The sequence below is a fragment of the Orcinus orca genome, chromosome 7, assembly GCF_937001465.1.
Source record: "Orcinus orca chromosome 7, mOrcOrc1.1, whole genome shotgun sequence".
Lineage (NCBI taxonomy): Eukaryota > Metazoa > Chordata > Mammalia > Artiodactyla > Delphinidae > Orcinus > Orcinus orca.
Genome location: NC_064565.1, coordinates 6,163,055 through 6,182,507, shown reverse-complemented (window position 1 = coordinate 6,182,507; position 19,453 = coordinate 6,163,055). Strand labels below are relative to the sequence as shown.

The 19,453-nt window shown below is 39.3% G+C and overlaps 1 protein-coding gene across 8 annotated transcripts in view; it reads left to right on the top strand.

Moving 5' to 3' along the window:
- The window catches only part of EPB41L5 (erythrocyte membrane protein band 4.1 like 5), a 146,980-nt gene that overhangs the window by 84,985 nt on the left and 42,542 nt on the right, over positions 1-19,453 (top strand). The window lies entirely within an intron of this gene.

Genomic DNA, 19,453 nt, shown 5'->3' with positions numbered 1-19,453 from the left:
AGATGTCCTTCTTTTAATACCCCTCCCCTTGCTTACACATTCTGCTCCCGTCCCATTTAGTTTGAAGCAGATGGTGGCTCAAGGGCATGCGTGGAATGCCTGGTCTCTGTGTCTCCTGGCCTGGCGGGGTGTGCTCACACAGCGAAAAGGCCGCAGGCTCCCTGTTTTCTGCCCTTTTTCCTCCCCAGCACTAGCCACTTCAAGTTGGGTGGTTTTGGATTGTTGTGTGCTGCTTCGAATAGCTCGAATGACCATTTGAGATTTCCTTAGGGTTTCTACTCTTGTTAAATGGTAGTCTCCATGCTGGGTACGTATAAAAGTTAGTAGCTCCATTATTCAGTGACTAGTTGTTGAGTGCCTGCTGTATACAGGCGCTGTCCTGTGTTCTGGAAAACAGTGATGACCAAGACGTAAGTTCCTCCTCTCATGGCACCTACATTCTAGTGAAGGAGACCGAAAGTAAATATACAAACAGGGAAAGGTGCTGTGGTTTCCATAGTAGTAGATGCTGCAAAGAAAATAAGGAAGTGTCGGTGCAAGCGACTGCAGGGTGAGGGGCAGGCGGGCCTCTAGGAGACGCTTCCATTGAGGTCCGCGTGGCATGAGGGTCAGCCGTACAGAGGAGGAGGAATGTGTCGGGAGAGCCAACAGCTGGTACAGGGGCCTTTGAGTTGACTTCTGAGGGTAGAAAGAAAGCCATGTGGACGGAGCGTTAGTAAAAGGAAGATGTGGGTACGATAAGGGTTCTGAGGGCACTAGGCAGGGGCCCAGTCAGGTGGGCCTTGCATTCCAGGGGCAGTGATTAGGGTTTTATTCTAAGCGCATTGGGGAGCCTGTGGCGGACCTCAAGTAAGGGAGCAGCGTGTCCTGTACACTCTTTCCGAAGATGACTTTTTGTATGGAAGATACAGGGCAAGTGTGGACTTTTGTTCCTGACCAGCTGAGAGTAAGTTTCAGAGATTGTGAGCCCACACATCCAAATTCTTCAGCAGGTATTTTTTTTAAGAACAGTAACATTCTTGTACTGTGTACGAGGCACTTACCACGTGCATCCAGGGAATCAGATATAATATAGTACTGTTACCTAATATATGCTGTCCACATTCAGTTTTCCTGGTTGTCCTAATCCTGTCTTTTAGCGCAGCTTCTTTGGTCCAACTCAGGATTCTACATTAGCCTTTTGCTGTTTCTTGAGTGTCAGTCTGCAGCAGTTCCTTGCCTTCTCTTTACCTTTCATAACATTTGCATTCCTAAATAGTGCAGGTTTATTGTTTCATAGAATGTCCCTAATTTGGATTTAAGTGATTGTTTCCTCACTATTCAAGTTACGCATTTTGGGCAAGAAAAATATGTATCTGTATGCGTCTGTCCAGACGCCACGTGTCTATAGTGAATCACGTCAGAGGGTACCTGGCGTCACTTTGTCCGTTACTGGTCGGGTTAACTTTACTTGGTTGAAGTGATGTCCATCATGTTTTCCCACTATATAAGTTATCTTATTTTGACAGTTGAAAAAACTATCAGGTACTTTGTGTAAAGTTATCTTCTTTTGTAATTGAAAAAATATCAGATACTTCGTCTAAAATTCTGTCTGAAAAAATATCAGATACTTTGTCTAAAATTCTGTCTCCCAACAAATTTTCACCTAATGGAGAAAATTAGTTATTACTTAACGATTGTTCCAAAATATGCTAACCATCATTCTAAACTGATTAGTTGTTATTCTACAGGGAGAACTTCTGCTTATCTATCTACTTAAACGTGGATTCATGAATGTTCTTATTCAGTTTCAATACAATGTATTATATAGTCCATGACCATTGTTATTTCTTTTGATGGTCAGAACTGGCCCAGATTTGGCCAATGAGAACCCTGTCAGACTGAATCCTATACGTCTTAACGTGTGCTCCCATTTTTAAACCACTTTCTTTTCGGCATAAGGGTTTCCCTACTCTTCTTGTACTTTCCTTCCCTTAGCCCTGAAGTCAGCCATTTCTTTAAGAGCCCCAGTTCCTTTAAGTTAAAATGGTATTTGGGAACCAAGATCTGGGCACTACTTATGTTCATTGCTGCTGTAAACATCATTATCCAGTGGATAGAGTTTAAAAATTGATATTTATGTTTAAATCACAAGTTCATACAGATACTCTAATTCCAGTCCAATACCTAGGGTTCTTCCCTCCCACCCCTGTTCTTGATTTCCATTTCCCTTCTCTCCTGGTGGGAAACCTAACTCCCAACAGCATTCATATCTCCATGTCTGACCACTTGTGTAACGTATGCTCAGTAGTTTCAGAATTGCTCTATCCGTACCATCATCAACAACAAACCTACTAAGTAATGTTCAGTATTTCTTCAGTTCTTCTTCCTTATGCTGAGAGTAAATAGGTAAAGTACAGTGCTTAAAATTCACTTGGATGAATTCCTTTTTTCTCCCTGTGATTATGGCATTCCTTCTTGGTAAACACATCTTAATTTTTCTAGGTATTGCGATACTCCCCTTCACTGGAGATGAAGTGTATTTTTCTTGCAGCTTTATTGACATACACTGATGCACAATAAAATACTTTTGTTTAACGTGTTTGAAAAGTTGTGGCTCACACAGGCCTGTGACAGCCGCACCATGAGCAAGATTAATGATGGATATGTTCAGTGTGGTGTCGCTTACATTTCTCTTTTTATGAGCATACTTTTGTATGTTTGAGTCATTTGCATATTCGTTTCTGTGAATTGACTGACTGTTCTTATCTGTAGTGTCCCCTCCCCACCTTTTAAAACAGGGCTGTTGGCCTTTTTCTTCTCTATTTTTAAGAGGTTTTCAATGTCTATTAGGGATAGTAACTCTATAATATCAGTCACTCAGAAAATACTAATTGCAAATATATTTTCAGTTTGTCATTTGTCCTTTTACTTTGCTTTTAGTAAGTTTTAAATTTTTATGTAAGTGAATCTATCCATCTTTTTTCTTTAATAGTTTCTGGATTTTAATAGTTAGGAAGGTTTTTCCCACTGTCACATTTTAGAGGAATTCAGCCATTTTTGCTGGATTAGGGTTAGGGTTGCGCTTGTATGGTTTCATTTTTCTTATATTTGAATCTCCGATTCACTTAGAATTATCTCATTTTAAGGTGTGAATAATGAATCTGTTGTATTCATTTCTAGATGGCTTTCCAGTTGTGTCAACACTGGATTTTAAAAATTTTATCGTGGTGCTGGGACAACTGGATCTCCACATACAAAAGAATGAAATTGGACCCCTACCTCACATCATATAAACAATGAACTCCAGATGGGTCATAAACCGAAAATTAATAGCTAGAACTATAAAAGTCTTAGAGGAAAACATAGGAGCAAATCTTTGTGACCATGGATCTAGCAGAGGTTTTTTTAGATATGATATCAAAAGCACATGTGACAAAAGAAAAAATACATTGAAATTCATCAAACATTAAAACATCCTTGATGTTTCAAAGGATGTCATCAAGAAAATGAAGAACAACCCATGGAATGGGAGAAAATACTTGCAACTTCTCCTGAGTTCTGTGGAATGACTTAGGTTTTTTCTAGGCTTTTCCTACTCCTAGAGAGGGTTTAGCTTTGTACAGTCTTTCTAATCAATGACCACTTGCTCATCTGTTCCACTACCTTCATATTTTTTTCTCTTGCCTTTTTGTGTTCCTTATGCATGATTTGTTTTCTTACACTGTCACTTTAGACTGGTTTTATGAGAAAGCAGGAGTAAATCTTGCATGTTCCGTTTGCAGTGTTTAATCCCAGGTAGATGTCTTTTGGAGAATTTCTAGTCACATCTCCTCTAATACTGCCCCTGTTCCGTTATCTCTTTCCCATCTTCAGTGTCTATTAAATGTATGTTGCAGCTTTCAATCTATGTTGGTCTCTGTATTTCCTGTCTTTCATATTTGCCGTGTCTTTATATCTAGAGCCTTCTTGGAGATTTTCTTAATTTTTATCTTCTAATTCAATAATTCTTTAACTCTGTCTAGTCTGCTGTGTCCCGACCTCTGCTGAATGTTTAATTAACGACTCATTTAATTTCTCATTTCTTAGAATCTACTGTTACAGTTTCATAAGCTCCTTCCCTGTTTTATTGATTCTGTCCTTCCTTTATGTCTTTCAGCACATTTAATATACTTACTTTAAACTCCTTTTTAGATTATGCTATTCTTTCTACTTCCTAAGCTGTAAATGCTCCTGTTTCTTGGGTTCCTTTGGTTGTCTGTCTTAGCATCAAATTTCATTACATGCTTTGTAATTTTTGGTTTGTGAGTTCAGCTTGCCTTGTTTTCTTTCAGGGTTTTTTTCTTCTTTTCTTCTTCCCACGCTCACCCTTTCCTGTAAGGCAGTTCTGAAGTTGCCCCAGCCTGACTTTTTGAAATCCTCAGCTCCGAAGAAGGTCTTGCAATAGGGTCTTTCAGAGAAACTGCCTCCAGTACTGACCAGCATGTGGTGCTTTGATTGTCTGTTGCACAGATACTTCTAATTCTTCCTTCATTGCAGGCAAGCACTTTCTTTTCATTTGAAATTGGAGTAGTGACTTGAGCTTTGTCACCTCTGTGCCTGTCTAGAAGATACAGTCCCGGGTCTCACAGCATGAGTCTGTTCACTGCCTCACAGGAGCAGTCTCAGGTTTCATTTCCTCCAGGGAGTTGCATCTTTGACCCCAGTGCCTGTTCCCCCTCTCAGCTTCCTGAGTTCCTCCTGGCTCGAGCCCCAGTTCACTACTGGGAGTTTATCACTGTTGTTTTTGGAAATGGCTGAATCCTCTGCTTTGAATACCGTATTCATCTATTCAAGGTCAGCTGTATTCATCTATTCAAGGTCAGCTACTCAAGGTCATCTATTCAAGGTCAGCTCCTCCCTTTCTAGCCCATCATTTGTATGTATAAAGACCGTCCTATTTTTAGTAACTGAAGCATACTTTAAGTTACAGAAAGTCTTCAGTTCTAATCTTACACCCAATTTAAAGATTTCCCCTTCCCCCCATACGTGGGGTGGGGGTGGTTTCTTCTTTTAACCTTCACTTTTCCCACTTATTCTTGTGCTTACTTTCAGGGTTGAGGAAGAAGAAAGAGGAAAGGGGCAAAGTCTGATGTGAATGATGCTGTTTTAATCCAGCTAGGTGTCATGGCATAAATATAAGTGCCAGTTCTTTTGTGCTACACGTAGTATGTTTTTGCAGAGGCTCTCATAAAACCCATCACTGCCCCAGAATAGGTAATATACTTCATATTTCATTTTTTGCAGCTCTTTCCCTCCCCCGTATCCTGGGCTCATCTCTTGCCAGTGAATACGCTTTTATTGCTTGAGTCATCTTACCCTCGGACACTTGTCTCATGGGTGGAGTTCCATTGAATGGGCTTCAAGCTGGACTTAAAGTTGGCTCAAAGGAAGTGCATAAGTTTTGTCTTTCCTCCTAACTTTTAATTTTGGAAAACTTCAAGCCCGCAGAAAAGTTGAAAGTATAGTGGATGAATAGCCATATGCCCTTCCCCCTAGATTCTCTGCCTGTTAATATTTTGCCTATTGGCTGACATTGATTTCTTTCTTCACTGAACTAATTGAGGACCACAATGCAGACATTATATTACTGTAGCCCTTAATACTTCTCTTTGCATGTATCTCCAAAAATCAAGGACAGTCTTGTGGGTAATGCATTTATTACACTCAGAAATTTGAACATTGTTATAACACTATTATCTTCTAGTCCATACTCAGATTTTTCCAGATGTTTCAATAAATGCCTTCTATAGCTGTTTTTCCTGCCTGATTGAGGATCCAGTCAACATTGCAATTAGTTTTTCATGTTTCTTTACTCATGAAGACATCCCCAGGCTTTTTTGCCTTTTGTGACAGTGACATATTTTAGTCTGTGCCGGTTTCCTTGCGGAATACCTCTCCACTTAGATTTGTGTGATTGTTGTCTTATGATTAGATTCAAATTAAACACTTTTACTAATGCTTTGGTTAAGGCGATGTCCACCAGATTTCTCTGTAAAAGTACCTTTTTCCCTTTTAATCTGTGGAGTGTCATTTTAAGACTGAGTGGACATCCTATTCCCTAAAGTTTTTTATCTTGTGGTTTTAGCATCCATTGATAATTTTTACCTGAATCAATTATTATTACTTTGGTACTTACAATATGGTGACTTTGCAGTTCTGCCCTTTCTACAAATACTAGGTGGCATTCTTCTGTAAAAGAGAGCTTTCCTCTTTCCTCTCATCTTTAAAGGAAATAATTTGTTACTAGTAGGCTTATGGATTTTTAAAAATGTATTCTCATCCACTCCTGTTATTGATTTTGATGTATGACTTATTCCAAATTTGGCCTCTGGGAATCTGTGCATTCTTGGCCCTGCCAAACACTGTAATGTAGCTTGTCCATCTGCTGGCTTTGCCCCCAGGTTATTAAGGCAAGCCCCAGTCAGCTCGTGCACTTTGGACCTCTCCGTGCCAAGGAGCGCCCTTCCCTACATGGGAGATGTGTTCACATGTACTCCCAAACTTAGGGTTCATGCGTCACATTTTCCTAAGTGCTCTCCCAGCGCTGCACCTAACGTGGGCCCTGTAGTTTCTAATGCTCAGCAGTCCCCACCCCACCCCACCCCCAAAGTAAGATGCCATCCCCCTCTTTCACAGGTTCTGTGAGAGCCTCCATTACTCGATGTGATTTTGCACTCCACTGCTGTCCTGGGGAAAGAAAGTGAAAAGTCGGTGCTCTCTTGTCCTCTGAATACTCTTGCAGAACGTCCCTTTGAACCTCTTGTCTTTTCCTTTATGGCCTGGATAATGCGGTGCGCTAAGGTTCTTTTTAGTAAGTCCCGCTCAGATCTTTAGAATGGGAGATATGTTAGTTTCTTAGGACTGCCGTTACAGCTGGGAAACAACAGAAATTTTGTCTCACGGTTCTAGAGGCCAGAAGTCCAAGAGATCAGGGTGTAGGCAGGATGCTTCCTTCTGAGGGCTCTGAGAGGATTCTGTTCCATGCCTCTCCCCTGGCCTCTGGTGCTTTGCTGGCAGGCTGGTAGGCAGGATGCTTTCTTCTGAGGGCTCTGGGAGGTTCTGTTCCATGCCTCTCCCCTGGCCTCTGGTGCTTTGCTGGCGGGCTGGGTTGCAGAAGCATCGCCTGGTCTCTGCCTTCATCTTCCCATGGGCTTCGTGGGTGTGTATCTGTGTCCATATTTCCCCCTTTATAAGGACATCAGTCGTATTGGATTAAGTGCCTACCCTACTCCAGTATGGTCTCGTTCTGACTTAACTGATTACATTTGCAGCTATCCTGTTTCCAGGTGAGATCCCAGTCTGAGGTAGGGGGCATGAGGACTTCAGCATATGAATTTGGTCACTTTTTAACCATTGTTCTTCAGAAATTCTGAGACAATTCAGCATTCTTTTATGTATGGACTTCTATTTCATTTCTGATACGTGAAGTTTTTAATCTTATTTTTGAACACTGTGGACTGAGTTTGTTCCCCCCCAAATTCATACGTGTGAGAGCTAATCCCCAATGTGACGGTGTTTGGAGGTGTGAGACCTTTGGGAGGTGATTTTATGAAGGTGTATTAAGCCCTTATGAATAGGATTAGTGCCCTTATAAAAGGGACCCCAGACAACTCCATCATTCCTTCTGCCATGTGAGGACACAGCAGAAAGACAGCCGTCTGTGAACTAAAAAGAAGGCCCTCACCAGACACCATAACTGCCAGCAAGACTTGGCAGCCTCTGGAACTGGGAGGAATAAAGTTGCGTTGTTAATAAGCCACCCAGTCTATGGTATTTCTGCTAAAGTAGACTGAATGGACTAAGACACATGAGGTATAGTTTAAAGGAAATGTTCTGTCATATGTCCATATTAGGACCGCAGGATATGAACTTCCACCAGTTCTCATGTTTTGTCCAAAAATATTGGTATCCATATATTTTTAAATTTTTGATGAAAATTTCAGAATTATATAAAGGTACAACACATGGTGAACCACAGCATTCTCATCAACCACCTTCAACAAGCTCCAGTGTTGCCGCTTTTGTTTCATCTCCTCTCATCCCCAGTACCATCTCTTCTTTTGATGTTCTTATCCTTTTTTTTTCCTTAAAGGCTCACAAGTTGTACTGATTCACACTTAGGAACGATGACAGTTGGACCAGTGCAAAAAGGATTGAAAATGAGCTGATGAGATGGTTTTACAGCAGTAGATTTTTATAGTGTTAAAGATGGAAAAATTGCCGAAGTGCCTTTACTCCAGTGGTTTCCAAATGACTTTCGGCTAAGAAACCCATGTAATTAAATTTATCTGGGAATTCCAAATAAAAGCCCATGGGGAAACCAAAACTCTACCACCTTTTCCACTTTTTATGTAAGTCGTAGAAGTCTGTGGAATCCTTTGGGCTCTGTAGAACATATTTTGAAAACCAAGGTAAAGTAACTTGTTTAAAGTTGTATAGAGATAGGACTAGGACATAGATCTCTTTTTTTTTTTGGTACATTTTGATTGATTTATTTCTTTCATTTTATCTACAACCATACCAGTTCTTATATCACCGATACTCAGACTTTTGTCGCAAGGAAAAAATGAGCAGATACTGCTCCCAATATACTAACATTTTACGCCAAGTAGAAGCTGAGTGGTTGGTTCACCATATCACGTATCACACCAGGCAGGGTGTTTCAGTCTCAGTCACTGCGGATGAAACCCTCTGTAGAGGAGAATCTGCCAACTGCATCTCAAATGTGTGTGAACGACAGATTTTCCCTGCCTGACATTAATGAACTGCAGATGGTAAATAGTTTTTCCCTTTAAAAAGTGCGTTTATTTCTCAGTCTGTTAAAATGGCAAATGCCCAAAACAAGCACACAGCTCCCTGCCACTGCAGGCTTGCCAAACTCTTTGTTCTTAAATAATCTTAAATATAACTGCCCTTTGCAGAGTTAATACTCTTACAATAGTAGCTAGCATTTAATGCTTGGAGAATCAAACTGATTTTGTCCATGATGCCGTCATTATAATTTCTAAGTGAAAAATATTATCAGTCCTGATAGGAACTCTCAAATAGAAGGTTTGGAGCTGCATTCCTTTTGTCCCCCTGAAAGATAGATAGACAGACAGATAGACAGACAGGCCAGCAATTATATAATGGATATGGATATAGGGGATAAAAGAAAAAGGGGCAGAAACTGATGTCACATAGAGCCATAGTGGGTAGGCAGCTGGGGGCCAATGTACCTGTGTGACAAGAAAGAATGAACAAGGGGAGAAACAATAGTTAAACTGCTCAATTAGAAGTGCTGGCAAGAACAGCTTGGGGAAGGCAGCCTGCCTGTGTCCTTTTTTTTTGAATTTTTGAATTTTATTTTATTTTTGTATACAGCAGGATCTTATTAGTTATCCACTTTATACATATTAGTATATATATGTCAATCCCAATCTCCCAGTTCATCACACCACCACCCCTCCCCCGCCACTTTTCCCCCTTGGTGTCCATACGTTTGTTGTCTACATCTGTGTCTCTATTTCTGCGCTGCAAACCGGTTCATCTGTGCCATTTCTCTAGGTTCCACATATATGTGTTAATATACAATATTTGTTTTTCTCTTTCTGACTTAACTTCACTCTGTATGACAGTCTCTAGATCCTTCCACTTCTCTACAAATGACCCAATTTCATTCCTTTTTATGGCTGAGTAATATTCCATTGTATATATGTACCACATCTTCTTTATCCAGTCGTCTGTCGATGGGCATTTAGGTTGCTTCCATGACCTGGCTATTGTAAATAGTGCTGCAGTGAACATTGGGGTGCATGTGTCTTTTTGAATTATGGTTTTCTCTGGGTATATGCCCAGTAGTGGGATTGCTGGGTCATATGGTAATTCTACTTTTAGTTTTCTAAGGAACCTCCATACTGTTCTCCATAGAAGCTGTATCACTTTACATTCCCACCAACAGCGCATGAGGGTTCCCTTTTCTCCACACCCTCTCCAGCATTTGTTGTTTGTGGATTTTCTGATGGTGCCCATTCTAACTGGCGTGAGGTGATACCTCATTGTAGTTTTGATTTGCATTTCTCTAATAATCAATGATGTTGAGCAGCTTTTCATGTGCTTCTTGGCCATCTGGATGTCTTCTTTGGAGAAATGTCTATTTAGGTCTTTTGCCCATTTTTGGATTGGGTTGTTTGTTTTTTTAATATTGAGCTGCTTGAGCTGTTCATATATTTTGGAAATTAATCCTTTGTCCATTGATTCGTTTGCAAATATTTTCTCCCATTCTGAGGATTGTCTTTTCATCTTGTTTGTAGCTTGCTTTGCAAAAAGCTTTGAAGTTTCTTTAGGTCCCATTTGTTTATTTTTGTTTTTATTTCCATTACTCTAGGAGGTGGATCAAAAAAGATCTTGCTGTGATTTATGTCAGAGAGTGTTCTTCCTGTGTTTTCCACTAACAGTTTTATAGTGTCCAGTCTTACATTTAGGCCTTTAATCCATTTTGAGTTTATTCTTGTGTATGGTGTTAGGGAGTGTTCTAATTTCATTCTTTTACATGTAGCTGTCCAGTTTTCCCAGCACCACTTACTGAAGAGACTGTCTTTTCTCTATTGTATATCCTTGCCTCCGTTGTCGTAGATTAGTTGACCATATGTGCGTGGGTTTATCTCTGGGCTTTCTATCCTATTCCATTGATCTGTATTTCTGTTTTTGTGCCAATACCATATTGTCTTGATTACTGTACCTTTGTAGTATAGTCTGAAGTCAGGGAATATAATTCCTCCCGCTCCGTTTTTTTCCCTCAAAACTACTTTGGGTATTCGGGGTCTCTTGTGTCTCCACACAAATTTTAAGATTTTTTGTTCTAGTTCTGTAAAACATGCCATTGGTAATTTGATCGGGATTGCGTTGAATCTGTAGATTGCTTTGGGTAGTATAGTCATTTTCACAATATTGATTCTTCTAATCCAAGAACATGGTATATCTCTCCATCTGTTGGTATCATCTTTAATTTCTTTATCAGTGTCTTATAGTTTTATGCACACAGGTCTTTTGTCTCCCTAGGTAGGTTTATTCCTATGTACTTTACTCTTTTTGTTGCAATGGTAAATGGGAATGTTTCCTTAATTTCTCTTTCAGATTTTTCATCATTAGCATGTAGGAATGCAAGAGATTTCTGTGCATTAATTTTGTATCCTGCAACTTTACCAAATTCATTGATTAGCTTTAGTAGTTTTCTGGTGGCATCTTTAGGATTCTCTATCTATAGTATGTCATCTGCAAACAGTGACGGTTTTACCTGTTCTTTTCCAATTTATATTCTTTTTATTTCTTTTACTTCTGATTGCCGTGGGTAGGACTTCCAAAACTATGTTGAATAATAGTGGGGAGAGTGGACATCCTTGTCTTGTTCCTGATCTTAGAGGAAATGCTTTCAGTTTTTCACCATTGAGAATGATGTTTGCTGTCGGTTTGTCATACATGGGCTTTATTATGTTGAGGTAGGTTTCCTCTGTGCCCACTTTCTGGAGAGTTTTTATCATAAATGGGTGTTGAATTTTGTCAAAAGCTTTTTCTTCATCTATTGAGATGATCATATGGTTTTTCTCCTTCAATTTGTTAATATGGTGTATCACATTGATTGATTTGCATATACTGAAGAATCCTTGCATCCCTGGGATAAACCCCACCTGATCATGGTGTATGATCCTTTTAACGTGTTGTTGGATTCTGTTTGGTAGTATTTTGTTGAGGATTTTTGCATCTATATTCATCAGTGATATTGGTCTGTTATTTTCTTTTTTGGTAGTACCTTTATCTGGTTTTGGTATCAGGGTGATGGTGGCCTCATAGAATGAGTTTGGGAGTGTTCGTTCCTCTGCAGTTTTTTGGAAGAGTTTGAGAAGGATGGGTGTTAGCTCTTCTCTAAACGTGTGATAGAATTCACCTGTGAAGCCATCTGGTCCTGGACTTTTTGTTTGTTGGAAGATTTTTAATCACAGTTTCAATTTCATTACTTGTGATTGGTCTGTTCATATTTTCTATTTCTTCCAGGTTCAGTCTTGGAAAGTTATACCTTTCTAAGAATTTGTCCATTTCTTCTAGGTTGTCCATTTTTTGGGCATAGAGTTGCTTGTAGTAGTCTCTTAGGATGCTTTGTATTTCTGCGGTGTCTCTTGTAACTTCTCCTTTTTCATTTCTAATTTTATTGATTTGAGTCCTCTCCCTCTTTTTCTTGATGAGTTTGGCTAATGGTTATCAATTTTGTTTATCTTCTCAAAGAACCAGCTTTTAGTTTTATTGATCTTTGCTATTGTTTTCTGTTTCTATTTCATTTATTTCTGCTCCTATCTTTATGACTTCTTTCCTTCTACTAACTTTGGGTTTTGTTTGTTCTTCTTTCTCTAGTTCCTTTAGGTTTAACGTTAGATTGTTTACTTGAGATTTTTCTTGTTTCTTGAGGTAGGCTTGTATAGCTATCAACTTCCCTCTTAGAACTGCTTTTGCTGCATCCCATAGGTTTTGGGTCGTCGTGTTTTCGTTGTCATTTGTCTCTAGGTATTTTTTGATTTCCTCTTTGATTTCTTCAGTGGTCTCTTGGTTATTTAGTAATGTATTGTTTAGCCTCCATGTGTTTGTGTTTTTTACATTTTTTTTTCCCTGTGATAGATTTCTAATCTCATAGCATTGTGGTCAGAAAAGATGCTTGATGTGATTTCAGTTTTCTTAAATTTACTGAGGCTTGATTTGTGATCCAAGATGTGATCAATCCTGGAGAATGTTCCATGTGCACTTGAGAAAAAAGTGTAATCTGCTTTTTTTGGTTGGAATGTCCTATAAATATCAATTAAATCTATCTGGTCTGTTGTGTCATTTAAAGCTTGTGTTTCCTTATTAATTTTCTGTTTGGATGATCTGTCCATTGGTGTAAGTGAGGTGTTAAAGTCCCCCACTATTACTGTGTTACTGTCGATTTCCTCTTTTATAGCTGTTAGCAGTTGTGTTATGTATTGAGGTGCTCCTATGTTGGGTGCATATATATTTATAATTGTTATATCTTCTTCTTGGATTGATCCTTTGATCATTATATAGTGTCCTTCCTTGTCTCTGGTAACATTCTTTATTTTAAAATCTATTTTATCTGATATGAGTATTGGTACTCCAGCTTTCTTTTGATTTCCATTTGCATGGAATATCTTTTTCCATCCCCTCACTTTCAGTCTGTATGTGTCCCTAGGGGTCTGAAGTGGGTCCCTATATATATGGGTCTTGTTTTTGTATCCATTCAGTGAGCCTGTGTCTTTTGGTTGGAGCATTTAATCCATTCACGTTTAAGGTAATTATCGATATGTATGTCCCTATTACTCTTCTCTTAATTGTTATGGTTTTTTTTTTTTTGTAGGTCCTTTTCTTCTCTTGTGTTTCCCACTTAGAGAAGTTCCTTTAGCATTTGTTGTAGAGCTGAATTCTCTTAGCATTTGCTTGTCTGTAAAGCTTTAGATTTCTTCATCGAATCTGAATGAGATCCTTGCCTGATAGAGTAATCTTCGTTGTAGGTTCTTCCCTTTCATCAGTTTAAATATGTCATGCCACTCCCTTCTGGCTTGTAGAGTTTCTGCTGAGAAATAGCTGTTAACCTTATGGGAGTTCCCTTGTATGTTATTTGTCGTTTTTCCCTTGCTGCTTTCAATAATTTTTCTTTGTCTTTAATTTTTGCCAGTTTGATTACTGTGTGTCTCGGCATGTTTCTCCTTGGGTTTATCCTGCCTGGGACTCTCTGTGCTTCCTGGACTTGTGTGGCTGTTTCCTTTCCCATGTTAGGGAAGTTTTCGACTACAATCTCTTCAAATATTTTCTCGGGTCCTTTCTCTCGCTCTTCTCCTTCTGGGACCCCTATAATGCGAATGTTGTTGCGTTTAATGTTGTCCCAGAGGTCTCTTAGGCTGTCTTCATTTCTTTTCATTCTTTTTTCTTTATTCTGTTCTGCAGCAGTGAATTCCACCATTCTGTCTTCCAGGTCACCTATCTGTTCTTCTGCCTCAGTTATTCTGCTATGGATTCCTTCTAGTGTAGGTTTCTTTTCAGTTATTGTATTGTTCATCTCTGTTTGTTTGTTCTTTAATTCTTCTAGGTCTTTGTTTCACATTTCTTGCATCTTCTTAATCTTTGCCTCCATTCTTTTTCTGAGGTCCTGGATCCTCTTCACTATCATTATTCTTTATTCTTTTTCTGGAAGGTTGCCTATCTCCACTTCATTTAGTTGTTTTTCTGGGGTTTTATCTTGTTCCTTCATCTGGTACATAGCCCTCTGCCTTTTCATCTTGTCTATCTTTCTGTGAATGTGGTTTTTGTTCCACAGGCTGCAGGATTGTAATTCTTCTTCCTTCTGCTGTCTGCCCTCTATTTTTTTTTAATTTATATTTTATTGAAGTATAGTTGAATTACAGTGTTGTGTTAATTTTTGCTGTACAGCAGTGTGACTCATATATATATGTATATATATACACATATATGTATGTGTGTGTACACACACACACACACACACACACACACACACACATTCTTTCATATTCTTTTCCATTGTGGTTTATCACAGGATATTGAATATAATTCCCTGTGCTCTACTGTAGAACCTTGTTGTTTATCTATTCTCTGTATAATAGTAGTTTGCATCTGTCAACCCCAAACTCCCAGTCCAACCCTCTCCTCCGCCCCAACCTTGGCAACCACCAGTCTATTCTCTATGGGACACAGATCTCTTGACTAACAAGGAAGTGTTCTTTTTTGGTTCTTACTATTCCTTTTAACAGTTTTCAAAATAATTTCTTTCTTATTTGGGTCCCAGACACAGGGTATATAATTAAAATATGGCCTTCATTCCTGTAGGAAAGCATGGAACAGAGGCATTTTCTTTCCTTCTCCCTAACTCAGTGTGTCTACGACCTTTGAGCTTTGCCACAGCAGATGAATTGTGTTGAAAGTTAAAATAGAATACGTTGGGTTTCTAGATGGAATTGTTTTCTTAATTTCATTTTCCTGTTGTTCATTGAATGGATATGGGTGAACAGTTGATTCTTGTATATTGATCTTGTATCTTGTAACTGTTGAACTAGATTGTTACTTTCTAGTTTTGATACCCTAAATTTGAATAAGATTTTTAAAGCAAGTTTATGTTTTATTTTTACATATTTTAAAATATTTTTACATATTATGAAATTCACTTACTGTAATTCCATGATTTTTAGAAATCTATAAAATCATAGAGTAGTCACCACAATCTAGTTTTAGAACATTTTCGTCATCCCCAAAAGTTCAGTCTTTATAAATTCGACTTTTCTATACATTTTATATGAATGGAGTCACACAGTATACAAGGTTTCATGTCTGGCTTCTTTCACCTAGCGGAATGTCTTTGAGGTTCGTCCAAGTATCCTAGTGTGCTCCTTTCAGTTGCTGAATAGCAAGACAGTTTATGGATATAGCACATTTTGTTTATCCATTCACCGGTTGTTGGACATTTGCAGTGTTTCCGTGTTCTGGCTCTGAAAAATGTTATGGATATTCCCGTTCATGTCTCAGTGTGGACGTAAGGTACAGGTTCTCTTGGATAGACTCCTAGGGGGAAAATTGCTGGGTTGCGTGGTGAACTTACATTTTAACTTTCCGTGAAATTGGCAGACTGGTTTCCAGAGCGGAAATAACGAGTGTTCCAGGTCCCCACACCTTCTCCAACGCTTGTTATTTTCTGCCTTTTTGATTATAGCTGTTGTAGAGGGTGAATAACGGGATTTCATTGCGGGTTTGATTTGCATTTTCCTGAGGGCTAGTGATATTGAGCATCTTTTCATGTGCTTGTCAGCTATTTATAGATCGTTTCTGGAGATGTGTCTATTTGGACCTTTTGCCCATTTTTATGTGGGTTGTCTTTTTAACATTGAGAGTTCTTTGTGTAGTTTGGAAACCAGTCCCTTATCAACACATGATTTGCAAAAATGTTCTCTTAATCTGTGACTTCTCTTTTCGGGTTTTTTTTTTTTTTTTTTTTTTTTTTGCCGTGCTCGGGTCTCTCACTGTTGTGGCCTCTCCCGCTGCGGAGCACAGGCTCCGGACGCACAGGCTCAGCGGCCATGGCTCACGGGCCCAGCCACTCCGCAGCATGCGGGATCCTCCCGGACCAGGGCACGAACCCGCGTCCCTTGCATCGGCAGGCGGACTCTCAACCACTGCGCCACCAGGGAAGCCCTCTTTTCATTTTCATATTAGTGTTTTTTAGAAGCTCAAGCATTTCATTGTGATGTAGTCCAACTTACCAACTTTTTATTTTATGGATGGTACCTTTGGTATCATATCTCAGAACATTTTGCCAACCCAAAATCACAGAGATTTCTTTCCCCCATGTTTTCTTCAAATATTTACAGTTTTAGCTGTTAACGTTTCAGTCTATTATTCATTTTTTAAAAGATTTATTTATTTCATTTTTGGCTGCATCACGTCCTAGTTGTGGCATGCGAGATCTTCATTGAGACATGTGGGATCTTTTGTTGTGGTGCACAGGCTCTTCGTTGTAGTGTGTGGGCTTCTCTCTAGTTGTGGCATGCAGGTTTTCTCTCTCTAGTTGTGGCGTGCGGGTTCCAGAGCGCGTGGGCTCTGTACTTTGCTGCACACGGGCTCTAGTTGAGGCACGCGAGCTCAGTAGTAGTGGCGCTCCAGCTTAGTTGCCCCGCGGCATGTGGGATCTTAGTTCCCTAACCAGGGATCGAACCCATGTCCCTGCATTGGAAGGCACATTGTTTACCACTGGACCACCAGGGAAGTCCCTGTCATTCATTTTGATTTCACTTTTATGTATGGTGTAAGGTTAGCATCTAAATTCATATTTTTGCATGTATTTCTAGTTGTCTTGCCACCGTTTGTTGAAAGTCTATCCTTTTTTCCGTTGGTTTGTTTTGGCAAAAATCAACCATAAATGTAAGGAATTCTGGACTCTCAATTTTGTTCTTTTGATTTACATAACTATTTTTGTGCCAGTACCACACTGTCCTGATTACTGTGGCTTTATAGCAAGTTTTGAAATCAGGTAGCATGTATCCTCCAACTTTGTTCTTTTTCAGAATGCATTTGGGTATTCTAGCTCCCTTGAATTTTGTATAAATTTTAGGATTGGTTTGTCCATTTCTACAAAAAAGCCTGCTGGGATTTTGATAGTGAATGCATTGAATTTATAGATCAGTTTGTGTAGGATTGTCATCTTGACAATATTAAGTGTTCAGCCTATGAACATGAAACGTCTTGCCACTTATTTAGATCTCCTTTATTTATTATAGTTTTAACTGTACAAGTCCTGCATATCCTTTATTAAATTTATTCCTGTTGCTATTCTTTTTTCTTAAATATTTGTTTATTTTTTTCTTTGGCTGCATCGGGTCTTAGTTGCGGCATGTGAGGTCTTCATTGAGGCACGTGGGATCTTTTGTTGCAGCACAGGCTCTGTTCTGGCGTACACGTTTTCTCTCAGTAGTTGTGGCATGTGGGCTTAGTTGCCCCACGGCATGTGGGACCTTAGTTCACCGACCAGGGATTGAACCTGTGTCCCTGCATTGGAAGGAGGATTCTTTACCCCGCTGAACCACCAGGAAATTCCCCTGTTGTTATTCTTTTTGGTGCTATTGTGAATGGAATTGTTCTGGTGTCAGTTTTCTGTTACTTGTTGCTAGTGTATAGACATAATTGATTTTTGCACCGGCAGCCTTGCTGAACTCGCTTATTACTTTCTGGTAGCATTTGTGGGTTCCGTTGGCTTTTCTATGTATAGGAGTCTATCATCTGCACATAAAAACCTCTTCCTTTCTAATTTGGGCCCTTAATTTACTTTTCTGTTCTTTGCCTTTTTTTTCTTATTGCACTTTTTAGAACCTCCAGTATATTGTTGAACAGAAGTGGTCAGGGTGGGCATCCTTGTTATGTTTCTGACTTAGAGGAGAAAGAATTCAGTCATCCATCATTAAATATGATGTTCACTGTTGATTTTTTTGTGGATTCCCTTTATCAGATTGAAGATGTTCCATCTATTCTTTGTTGAGAGTTTTTGCCATGAGTGTTGTTGGATTTTGTCAAATGCTTTTCCCGTATCTATTGAGATGATCATGTTTCTTTTATTAAAATGTAGTATTACATTAATTGATTTTGAAACATTAAACCAACTTTGCATTCCTATGGTAAATCCCACCTGGTCATGGTGGACAGTCCTTTTTATTTCTTGCTTGATTTTTTGTTATGTGTTTGGAATGGCTCCAGTATCAGGGTAATACTGGGCTCATAGAATGAGTTGGAGAATGTTGCCTTTCCTCTATTTGTGAAATAGTTTGTTGAAGATTGGAATTATTTCTTCTTTTAAATATTTGATAGAATTTACCAGGGAAGTCCTCTGGGCCTGAACTTCTCTTTGTTAGAAGATTTTTAATTACTGATTCAATTTCTTTACTTTTCTGTGTCTATTCAGATTTTCTGTTTTCCTAGTGAGCTTTGGTAGTTTGTGTCTTTCAAGAAATTTTTGCATATCATCTAAGTCATTGAATTTATTGGCATAAAGTTAATAATATTCTCTTATACCATATGAGCATCTGTAATGTCTGTAGTGATGTCACTCTTCCGACTCTTGAAATTGTAAATATGTATTCTCTCTTTTTATCAGTCTAGCTAGAAGTTATTAATTATATTGAGCTTCTCAAAGAACTAGCTCTCAGTTTAATTCATTTTTTCTATTGTTTTTCCCTTTTATCTTTATTATTTCCTGCCTTCCACTTCCTTTGCATTTAATTTGCTCTTTTTCTAGTTTATCAAGGTATAAGCTGAGGTCATTGATTTGAAAACTTTCTTCTTTCCTAATATGGATGTGTTTCTTTTTGTGTGTGGTACGCAGGCCTCTCACTGCTGTGGCCTCTCCCGTTGCGGAGCACAGGCTCCAGACGCACAGGCCCAGCGGCCATGGCCCATGGGCCCAGCCGCTCCGCAGCATGTGGGATCCTCCCAGACCAGGGCACGAACCCGTGTCCGCTGCATCAGCAGGCGGACTCTCAGCCACTGCCCACCAGGGAAGCCCCATAATATAGATGTTTAATGTTATAAGTATTCCTCTAACTATTGCTTTAGAGGCATCCTACAAATTTGGATATGTTGTGCTTTCGTTTTCATAGTTCAAAATTCTTTTCTAAATTTCCTTTTCATATCTTTTTTTTAAAATAAATTTATTTTATTTATTTTTATTTTTGCGGGGCTGCGTTGGGTCTTCATTGCTGCGCGCGGGCTTTCTCTGGTTGCGGTGAGCAGGGGGCTACTCTTCATTGTGGTGCGCAGTCTTCTCATTGCAGTGACTTCTCTTGTTGTGGAGCATGGGCTCCAGGCGCATGGGCTTCAGCAGTTGTGGCACTCAGGCTCAGTAGTTGTGGCACGCAGGCTC